This window comes from Sardina pilchardus, chromosome 11, assembly GCF_963854185.1.
Source record: "Sardina pilchardus chromosome 11, fSarPil1.1, whole genome shotgun sequence".
NCBI classification, from domain to species: domain Eukaryota; kingdom Metazoa; phylum Chordata; class Actinopteri; order Clupeiformes; family Clupeidae; genus Sardina; species Sardina pilchardus.
In genome coordinates, this window is record NC_085004.1 from 5,925,024 (window position 1) to 5,936,345 (window position 11,322).

The following is an 11,322-nucleotide window of genomic DNA, read 5'->3' on the forward strand; positions in this document are numbered from 1 at the left end:
CTGGGGTCACGAAAGTAAAGTGTTTTTCTTCTCAAAACCATATGCGTTCAAAAGAGTGATATATTTGCACCACAAAAACGTTGTCCAGGAAAAATTCAAACCTCGTTATCACTTACTTATTTTTCGCGATTCCTATCACTGCGCGCTACTGACAGCTGGACAACGTTTTTGTGGTGCAAATATATCACTCTGTTGAACGCATATGGTTTTGAGAAGAAAAACACTTTACTTTCGTGACCCAGAAACTTGCTGAAGAAAATAGTCCGGCATCAAAAACGATCAAAAACCGGCTGGATCTCGGCTCACAGGACGCTGTCGGAGGGTAAGTCAGTGCTGATGCACAACGTTGCTGACAGGGAACCCATATAACTTCGTGTCTTAAAACCCGAACTATCCCTTTAAAGTATTTCTGTCATTTCTGTCATTTCTACAGTAGTTTACAAAGTCAATCAGAGTATGTAGGAACATTTAATTAGTAATTCTTAACATTCTGTTTCCCTGGGCTATCAATATGACGTGACACAGAGGCCATTTCTCTTCAACATGGGAAAGACAAAGGAACACACTGTTCAAGTAAGGCAGATGTGTGTCGACCTTCACAAGTAAGGCAATGGCTATAAGAAAATAGCCACTCGCACACCTGCCCATATCTATGGTCAGAGGAATCGTTAAGAAGCTTAAAACAACTGGAACAGTGGTAAACAAGCCTGGAAGAGGACGCAAGTTTATTTTGCCACCACGCACAGTGAGGAGGATGGAAAGAGAAATAAAAAAATCTCCAAAACTCACTGTTACAGAATTGCATCAAATGGTTGCATCTTGGGGTCACAAAGTCTCCAAAAAAATCATCAGGCGCTATCTACATGCCAACAAGTTGTTGGGAGGCATGCCTTTCTCACTCAAAATCATAAGCACAAACGTCTGGAGCGGTACTGGGCCTTCAACTGGGACCGTGTGCTTTGGTCAGATGAGACAAAGTTAGAGCTTTTTGGCAACAAACACTCTAAGTGGGTCTGGCGTAACAAAAAGATGAGTATGCAGAACAGCACCTCATGCCCACTGTGAAGTATGGGGGAGGATCGGTGATGCTGTGGGCCTGTTTCTCTTCCAAAGGGCCTGGGAACCTTGTTAGGGTGCATGGCATCATGAATGCTTTGAAATACCAGGACATTTTCAATCAAAATCTGATGGCCCCTGCCCGAAAGCTAAAGATGGATCGTCACTGGGTCTTTCAGCAAGATAATGACCCTAAACATATGGCCAAGTCTACACAGAAATGGTTCACCAGACACCGTATCAAGCTCCTACCATGGCCATCTCAGTTCCCAGACCTCAACCCCATTGAAAACCTGTGGGGTGAGTTGAAGAGGAGAGTGCAGAGGAGAGAACCCAGGTCGTTGGATGATTTGGAGATTTTGTGCAAAGAGGAATGGTCGAAGATCCCTCTTTCTGTTTTCTCTAATCTTGTGAAACATTATAAGACAAGATTAGGTGCTGTTTTATTAGCAAAAGGGGGTTGTACAAAGCATTAACATCAGGGGTGCCAATAATTGTGGCACACATGATTTGATGTAAAATAATTATTTCTTAATGTGGGATTTTTTTCCTTCTAAGTAAATGCACTTGTATTAAAGGTTGGATTTTACGCTTTTTTTCATTGTGGTCCTATATTATTTGGAAAAAAATGAATTTATTATAAGCTAAAGAACACATCTTAACCAGGGGTGCCAATAATTGTGGAGGGCGCTGTAGGTTCAAATGTATGACAACCTAGGAAGAACAATACAGGCGGAGGTCTGCGCTCTCTGAGTGCTTTTCTAGTTATCTATATTTTACTTCTATAATTTTGTCAATTAGAAAGAGCTCATCAAGAGCTTTCAGGTGATATGTATAACTCAATTTTGATCAAAATGTCACTTACGCCCCTTTGGTTCTCAGCCCTGGATGTATTAGTTGTGAGATCCAATCACGCTGTGTTTGTGTGACTGCAGTCTTTGTTTACTTGTTTGTTGTTTGTTAATTTGATTGCTTACTTGTTATTTTCGTATGCTTGTCCAAACAGCAGTGGCAGCAATAAGACACAGCAAAAAGCACATCACACTACATTTTCTCATCAGTGATTCTGTCTCAGCGCAGGGCTCCGGTCTCATGTTAAGAGGTGAGACCACCTCTGCCAGGGAGATGCTTCATTACCAAACAGATAGATGCTGCTTCTCTCTCTCTCTCTCTCTCTCTCTCTCTCTGTCTGTGAGTGTTGGTGAAGGGGAGACAGAGCGAGAGAGAAATAGGGAAAAGGAAATAAGAACACCCACACTTCACAGGAAATAAACACTGACATGGGAAACACATCAGCACTTCAATATTGCAGGCAACCTGGGATGCAATCTGCAGCACACATCTCTCTAATTAGACAAATTGCCCGGCACCAACAAACACAGCCACCTCCAGATGACTAATGACGATCCATCATTCATCTCACCACTCCACCAGCAGCTCCAAAGGGAGGATTCAGGTTTGCCATAGCCTGGAGTGCTCTTCTGCACGTTATTACACGATAGCCACCAAACACGCACACACACACATAAGCACACACAATGTAATTTTATCTCCAGCTGCAGGCTCAATATTCCACAGCACCTACTAAATTATAAATAATGTTGGACAGAAGCCTGTGAGGCCGCTACTAATCCTAGCTTTATTTTGGTTTTATTGTTGCAATGTGTTCATTACAGTCCCATCCCCCCGAGGACTGGGGTTAAATTATTATTTGTGCTTGTTGTAATTTGTGTTTCCTTTCACTTGTTTAAGACAGTGTCTTTTGTTTCTTCCTCTATTTCTATGTAAGATTGTCCTTGCATTGGTGCAGCAATACCAAATAATAGATGTTTCTGTCTCTGTGTTCAGGAGCACGCTTACTGGCTTCATTTTAAAGTATTTGAATATCAAACAGTATGATTCCTTGACCTTGTTCTCTATAGAGAAACATATGAAAGCTTTAGTATTCCTTATTCCAACTTGTATGTAAAAGGCTTAGATATACATAATTAAAGGCTTTTCTGCTCTTAATTCTATCTCGTAAAGGCTTGTACTGTCTAGAAATGTTTTAGTAAGTATTCATGATTATATACAGTATATACTGCATAAGGCATTTGGTGATTCAATCCTGTATGTGAAAAAACTACAAATGTATCTAGATGAAGCTTGCTTTATTTCTTGTGATTATACAGTAGAAACATGCCCTCATAAACAAACGTACTCCTTTATATTCCACAGTTTTAGCTTTAGTTTGTAGCGTTACTTTACACTGTTCTGCAGTGCGACACTGTTTTATTTTAGACAGCTGTATCTCCACATAGACAGTAGCACATTGGCTCTGAAACGTGGTTACTATTAACTAAACTGTTCCACAACAGATGCACCAACAGACATCTGGTGGCCTCAGAGCCCAAGACTCTCCAAAGCATGACAAGTGTGAATGGATTAAAGTGTAACTGCACCCTAAAATATGTTTTTTGAGCTGTTGATAGATTGAAATTACTCATAAGTGGTGACCTACACTATTACCAGGGTTAATATCAAGGGGGCAGCGAACGTTCTGAGAGTGTAGACAGTATGGCGGCCGCCATGCTAAGAAGAAGACCGTGGCTAGCTGGCCATTCCATTGAATCCTATGGGGCGTAAGCGCCACTTTGACATCAAATTACGTTAGAGCTGAAGCGTTTTAAGCCTTTATATGAAAATGTTCTATTGTCGGGGTACATACTACATTGTGAAATTGACATAATAATCTCGTAACGGTCTTATCGGCTGAGTAATTAACGTTTTTCCGAAGTCAATGCTAAAGTGTTAAAGGCGCATGCGTCCAGCGAGAGTAAAGCGTCGCCATAGGTCAGACTCGGTCAGACTACGTGCCTACGTCACACACACGACACCTGAGCCTGCGCAGGAGACAAGAAGACCTAAAAAAAACCGTTGAGATTTGCTTCCTCGGTCTCTGCTGCCGTCTACGTGATGGCTCTGTCCATATCTTTTACTGTCTATGGTTAATATTGCCAAAAATTGTGTTTCCCGAGAAAAGCAACATTTCGTATGATTTTGTACTGGAGATATAGCTCTCCGCGCCCTCTACAGGTTGAAACATGCCATGGTTCAGCTGCTACTATTTGCCATACAGATCTGTTCGGACCAATCAAATTGTCACGGCGGGCTTTATGTGATGATTGACAGATGAACAGCAGTGACTTTCACGGCTGCATGCTTATGCATGCGTCCTCGTTCAACGAGTTGGGTGTGAGACCTTGTTGGCTTTAGGTTGATTTTGATTGCAACAGAAACGCTATGTATGCTATGAATGCATAATTTTTTCATGCAGTTTGGCCTTTCGTTTAGCTTAGCTATGGAAACGGAGGTTTTATCACGGATTCACACAACTATTTCTGAACACTTAGACCAACGTAGATGTGGGAAAACTTCAGTTTCAAGTTAAAACAGCATGTTTGCGTGATGTTGTTCCCGTTTGTTTGAAATGTCTGTTTACTAGTTGGGTTATGGGTCCATATAGCCTACCCTGCTACATATTTCGTTGTCTTAGATTTTGCTATCAGGTGTTGTACTGTCAGGGAATCACTCGGGAGAGGAAAAGGCAAACAGAGAATTAGTAGCAAGGACCAGGCTTTATTTGCTCAGAGCTGACAGGGGCAGATCCACACAGAAGTTTTAAAGTTACAAAAGAATATCCAAAAATCCAAAAGCTCAGAGGAACGACAAAGTAACAACTGAAAGATGCCAAACCAGAGCAAACTCAACTTAAATAGGGAGTTGTATCCACCAGAGTCCAAGAAATCTCAGCAAAAGGTTTCCACCAAAAAACCACGACAGAGTCTTAGGAGCAGAGTCACTAGAAGCCACTGTTGACGACGCTCGGTGACCAACTGTGGCAGAGAGGGAGTTTAAATGGGAGTCTGGACAGGTGAGCCTAATTAATAATCAGGGGAGTGAGAACGAGGAAGTGGAGAGTCATTAGGAAACAAGGGCGTGGTCACTGAGCAGCCAGGCAAGGGCGTGACAGTACCCCCCCCATCCAGGGGCCGCTCCTGAGGGATGCCGTGCCCGGCGCCGTGGTCGTCCCCGACCTCGCGGAGCTGGACGATCCGGACGACGCTGGTGGAACTCGCGAAGCAAGGTCGGGTCCAGGACATCGTCTCGGAGCACCCAGGAACGATCCTCAGGTCTGTAGCCTTCCCAGTCAACTAGGTACTCGAGACGACCCCTACGGCGCCGGGAATCCAGGATGTCCCTCACGGCATAGATTGGCCCATCCTCAGTCAGGAGCGGTACAGGAGGTTCCACGCCCAAGCCTGACTCTGTGGAAACAGGAGGAACATAGGCCTTCAACAAAGATACATGGAACGTAGAGTGAATTCTCCAATTTGAAGGCAGTTGAAGCCTGTAGGTGACAGGAGTGACCTGCTGTACAATGTGAAAGGGACCAACGAATCTGGGACTTAGCTTCTTAGAGGGTAGTCGTAGGCGGATATCACGTGTGGACAGCCAGACCCTCTGTCCCACGGCGAAGTCCGGAGGAGTGGAGCGGCGGAGGTCAGCATAGCGTTGGTGTCGGCGGACTGCCCTCTGGAGGTGGCAAAAGGCTCTGTCCCAGACCCTCTCACTCTGCCGAATCCAGTCATCCACTGCCGGGACGTCAGATGGCTCAATTGTCCATGGGAACAGCGGCGGTTGATGACCGAGTACGCACTGGAACGGGGTGAGGCCCGTGGTGGGCTGGATCAGGGAATTTTGCGCGTACTCGGCCCAGGGCAGGAACTCGCTCCAGCTTTGCTGGTGTTGTTAGCAGAAGGCCCGCAGGAAGCGTGAGATCTCCTGAACCTTCCTCTCCGTCTGCCCATTCGCCTGAGGGTGGTATCCAGAGGTCAGACTCACGGTCACACCTAGACGAGAGAAGAAAACTTTCCAAAAATGAGACGTGAACTGAGGTCCTCTGTCTGACACTATGTCCTCCGGCAGTCCATAATAAGCGAACACCTTCTGAAATACTAAATCAGCGGTCTCCTTAGCACTAGGAAGCTTTGTCAGGGGAAACAATTTACACGACTTGGAAAACCTGTCAACCACAACTAAAACACAAGTGTTACCCAGGGAGTTAAGGAGGTCTGTGATGAAGTCCAAACCTAGGTGTGACCATGGCCGACGTGGAATGGGCAGCGGGAGGAGTTTTCCTGCAGGCAGGCCGCGAGGGCTCTTTGTCACGGCACAGGTTGCACAGCCTGCAACAAATCTCCTGACATCTCGGCTGATACCGGACCACCAATACTTCTGTCGCAGCAACAAGAGGGTTTGGTTGGCCCCCGGGTGGCCAGTGCCCAGTGAACAGTGTACCATCTCAATAACTTGAGTGCGCAGGTCAGGAGGGATGTACATGGCGTGGATGGGAGTCCCTGGTGGAGCTGGTTGGGAGCGGTTCCGGTCCTGAATCTCGTCATCCAATGCCCACTGGATGGTTCCCACGATCCTTTCGGAGGGGACGATACACGTGGGACTTTCCTCAAGGTCGTCTGCAGCATGGATCCTGGAGAGTGCATCAGCCTTGACATTGCGAGACCCTGGACGATAGGAAATTATAAAATTAAATCGGGTAAAGAAAAGGGCCCACCTGGCCTGTCTGGGATTAAGCCGCTTTGCTTCTCTCAGGTATGCAAGATTTTTGTGGTCTGTCAGGATCTTGAAGGGATACTCGGCCCCCTCCAACCAGTGGCGCCACTCCTCCAGAGCCAGCTTGATGGCGAGTAGTTCCCGGTTGCCTATATCATAATTTTGCTCTGCTGGGGTGAGCTTCCGGGAATAGAAGGCACATGGTAGGAGGTGAGAAGATGTCCCCTGCCGTTGAGAGAGGACTGCGCCTACTCCGGTGGTAGAGGCATCAACCTCTACGACGAACGGTTTCTCTGGATCTGGGTGTCGAAGGACGGGGGCTGAGGTGAACGCTGTCTTGAGATCCTGGAAGGCCATCTGTGCTCCGGGACTCCAATTGAGGGTCTTGGGTTTACCCTTCAAGAGAGAGGTCAGTGGTGCAGTGATCATGCTGTAGTTACCAATAAAGCGTCTATAAAAATTGGCAAACCCCAGGAATCGCTGTAGCTCCTTGACGGAGGTGGGCGCAGGCCACTGTCGCACAGCCTTGACCTTTCCCTCGTCCATGCATACTCCCCCTGGGCCGATGTGGTAACCCAGAAACGGAACCTCTGAGGTCCCAAAGGAGCACTTCTCCGCTTTCAGGAAAAGCTGGTGGTCCCGGAGCCTCTGTAACACTTGGGACACATGATCAAAATGTTCTTTCTCTGAGCTAGAATAAATTAGGATGTCATCAATGTATACTAATACAAAACGGTTCAGAAAATCTCGGAGTACCTCGTTCATGTAGCCCTGAAAAACAGAGGGGGCGTTAGCGAGCCCATAGGGCATCACTAAGTACTCATAATGGCCACTTGGTGTCACAAACGCCGTCTTCCACTCGTCCCCATCTCTGATCCGAATCAAATTATAGGCACTCCGTAAATCCAGTTTCGTGAAGGTCTTGGCGCCTCTGAGGAGTTCTAGGGCTGCTGGGACGAGGGGAAGGGGGTATCGAAACTTCACCGTTATTTTGTTCAGGGCCCGGTAGTCTATGCATGGACGAAGCCCTCCATCCTTCTTGGGCACGAAAAAGAAACTGGAAGCAGCAGGGGACGTCGAGGGACGGATATATCCCTGTTTGAGGGCTTCTCCTATGTACTCCTCCATGGCCCTCTGTTCAGGAAGTGACAACGGATACACTCTACCTCTGGGCACTGGCTCACCTGGCAGAAGGTCGATGGCGCAGTCCCATGGGCGGTGAGGAGGTAGTTGTGAAGCTCTCACTGGGCAGAATACGTCATGGAACTGGTGGTACTGAGGTGGAATGGAAATACTGACATTTTCCTGTGGGCTCTCCACAGATGTAGCATGCAAGGGAAGGTACTTGGTGGTCTCCTGGAATAAACGTTGAGGTAGATCAGTCAGACAGTTCTGGAAGCAGTGTGAACTCCAACATAATACATCTCCAGTTCTCCAACACACAACTTGAGAATGATGAATTAGCCAGGGTCTTCCCAAAATTAGTTCAGCCATTGAGTCCTCCAAGACCAGGAAGGAGAAGGATTCCTTGTGGAAAAGCCCCACCTGCAGCTCGATGGGACCCACAACCTCCTTTATGAGTCCCCTTCCTAGGGGCTTCCCCGTGATGGATTGAACGGAGCAGGAGTTTGGGTTGGGTGAGGTGGTGAGTTGGAGACGCCGCTGTAGGGACCCGGAGATGAAGTTGCCCGCTGACCCCGAGTCTATGAGAGCAGAAACAGTGGTACATATTCCTTGTATACACAAAGTCACTATAGTACTGAGAGGAGTAGTACTAGGCATAGTTAAGTGTACGAGACTCACCGAAGGAAGCTGGGGTCTCACCGGACAACGGGCGATGATATGACCAGCAGCTCCACAATAGAGACACAGGTTCTGGGTCATGCGTCGTTTTCGTTCAGTGGGAGTCAGTCTCATTGTCACGACATCGAGCTGCATTGCCTCATCGCTACTTGTGGGTTTCAGGATCCCTGCAGTAGCTCCAGTGTTTAACTCCTGGAGACAGCCCTCTCGTCGGTGGGAAACCCGGATAGCCATCTGAATAAATCGCTCCAGACCCATGGAGTCATCATAGGCAGAGAGATACAGGCGCAATGTTGGCTCAAGTCCCTGTCGGAAGGTGGTGATCAGCGCGGTTTCGTTCCAACCACTGGTGGCTGCCAGGGTCCGGAACTGGAGTGCATATTCCGTAATGGGTCTCTTACCCTGGCGGAGTTGATATAGCCTCTGTTGTATGGTGGAATCTCCTAGAGGCAATGCAAATACTTCTTTGAAATGTGTAACGAAATCATCGAGAGTCGCAATGGTAGCCCCTCCTCGGTTCCAGACACCCTCTGCCCATTGTAGTGCTTGGCCTCGAAGCAGACTGATGACATATGCAATCTGGGACCGCTCAGTTGGATAACGGCTGGCTTGCATCTCCAGGGCGAGTGCGCACTGAAGAAGAAATCCATTGCACTCTGCTGGATCACCTGAATAAGTCGCTGGGTTCGCCATGGGACTCGGCGAATTCGTCGGAGCTGACCGGATGGTCGCTACGAGAGTTCGACGGAGTTCGTCCACCATCTCTCGAAACTGCTCCTGAGCTGGGCCGGCTGCCTGGTCCATGCCAGTTCCCGACCGAGCGTTCTGTCAGGGAATCACTCGGGAGAGGAAAAGGCAAACAGAGAATTAGTAGCAAGGACCAGGCTTTATTTGCTCAGAGCTGACAGGGGCAGATCCACACAGAAGTTTTAAAGTTACAAAAGAATATCCAAAAATCCAAAAGCTCAGAGGAACGACAAAGTAACAACTGAAAGATGCCAAACCAGAGCAAACTCAACTTAAATAGGGAGTTGTATCCACCAGAGTCCAAGAAATCTCAGCAAAAGGTTTCCACCAAAAAACCACGACAGAGTCTTAGGAGCAGAGTCACTAGAAGCCACTGTTGACGACGCTCGGTGACCAACTGTGGCAGAGAGGGAGTTTAAATGGGAGTCTGGACAGGTGAGCCTAATTAATAATCAGGGGAGTGAGAACGAGGAAGTGGAGAGTCATTAGGAAACAAGGGCGTGGTCACTGAGCAGCCAGGCAAGGGCGTGACATGTACAAGATAGATACTGACAGCGCAATAACTTGTTCTGCTTGGGTTTGGTCCATCCAATGAGTGCCGAGCTATCCCCCCCGCCCTGTATCGGTTGAATCACGCCCCATAATCACGGCTGAATGGAGCAGTTTCAGACTCATATTCTGACAAGATTTGAGTATGACGTCGTCAGGCTACATTTTGAAAGGCTTTTTCAGAAATGTGAAGTGGGTGGAGTTATGGGGTGAAGTTACACTTTAATGATTTATTACACCTCGCAGTCTGACTCGCAAACTTTGTTTAGCGGGAGTTCCGTCTTTGTTTTGCTGCTGCCACCGCTACTTCAAACATATCATTTGGCAGTGGAAGGTGAAGCTATTGTGGTAACTGCCAAGCATGGCACCTTCTTTAAAGTCTGACTACGCCACCTCCTGATGATGGGCAGGAGGACCCATGTATCTTTACTCTTTACTTAAATGTAGTGTGGCTAATTTCCCCCCCGCACAGGGACAGTTGACAAGAGGCAGATATACAAAAGTATTTCAAATTTATTATAATTTAGCACACAGGTATCGAAAAGTTATGGACAGGTCTTAAAATACTGCTACACAAAATACTGGTGGATTCCTCAGCCTAGGAAGATCGGATCGGCCGATGCAGAACCCCTGCTCAGGAGGCCCCTGGTGAGACAGAAAACAGGAGACAGCAACCCAACACCAACGAAGCATGCAACACAGCAAGCACTACACACTTAAGATCTTTTTAAATACCACTACAAAATATCACACCGTGTTGTAGCTACAGTATACGTACACACCACTACAGTGTCCCTCCAGTGTGGTCCCCCGACCAGGGGCAAAGCATCAGTAAGGATCCGGCCTTGTACAGGGATAGCCTACAGAGAAGACAGCGTTAAGGAGGAAACCCACCAGCATCAATAGCACCAGACTAGTTGAAACAATGAAACAATGAAATAGGCTACTATGAATGGAGGCACCGGTGGTAGGCCTCGAGGCAAAATCACAGCTAACCAAACAAACAAAAAAACAAAGAAATGCGTATTAATTACTCAAAAACAGTGGCTGGCCTGGTCCCTTTTAAAGAGAAACCAAGCATGTTAGTTGACAGCATTGTTAAACAGGATAGTGTAGCCAACTCAAACATAACTAGAAAATATAGGCCTACTTTTCAGTATGCTCAAACTGTCCCACAGCATTCACACACATGAGGAGACAAGGTGAATGTTCCGTTTCTACGGACAGAGAAAGTCATTAAAACATGTCCCAATGCAGATATAACACATTCAATGCATGTGGAAAGATGTGCATATTGAGGCCTTTACCAGTGCAGCCCAGCAGCTCAGGTCACAATGAAGTGAACATAACAGTTAAAATTCCATGCAGAGGCCTGTGTCCTCGATGAAGAGTAGACACGCTTCTAGAGATCACCCTGATAAAAATGAAATAAATAAATATTAAAACACAAGTGGCAGTGATTAAATATGTCCTACCAGGACCAACCATACCTGCATGGGAAGGGGAGCCCAACTCACACAACTGTGTCTGCGCCAACACAAAGAGAGTCTGACA

At 47.0% G+C, this 11,322-nt stretch overlaps 1 long non-coding RNA gene across 1 annotated transcript; it reads right to left on the bottom strand.

The window, feature by feature from the left end:
• Positions 1-10,301: 10,301 nt before the first annotated feature.
• On the bottom strand, positions 10,302-11,322 carry LOC134095976 (uncharacterized). Its single transcript, XR_009940661.1, has 4 exons — positions 11,259-11,322; positions 11,076-11,182; positions 10,919-10,985; positions 10,302-10,628 (listed from the first exon to the last, which is right to left on the bottom strand). It is a non-coding gene; the product is annotated as an uncharacterized LOC134095976 (long non-coding RNA).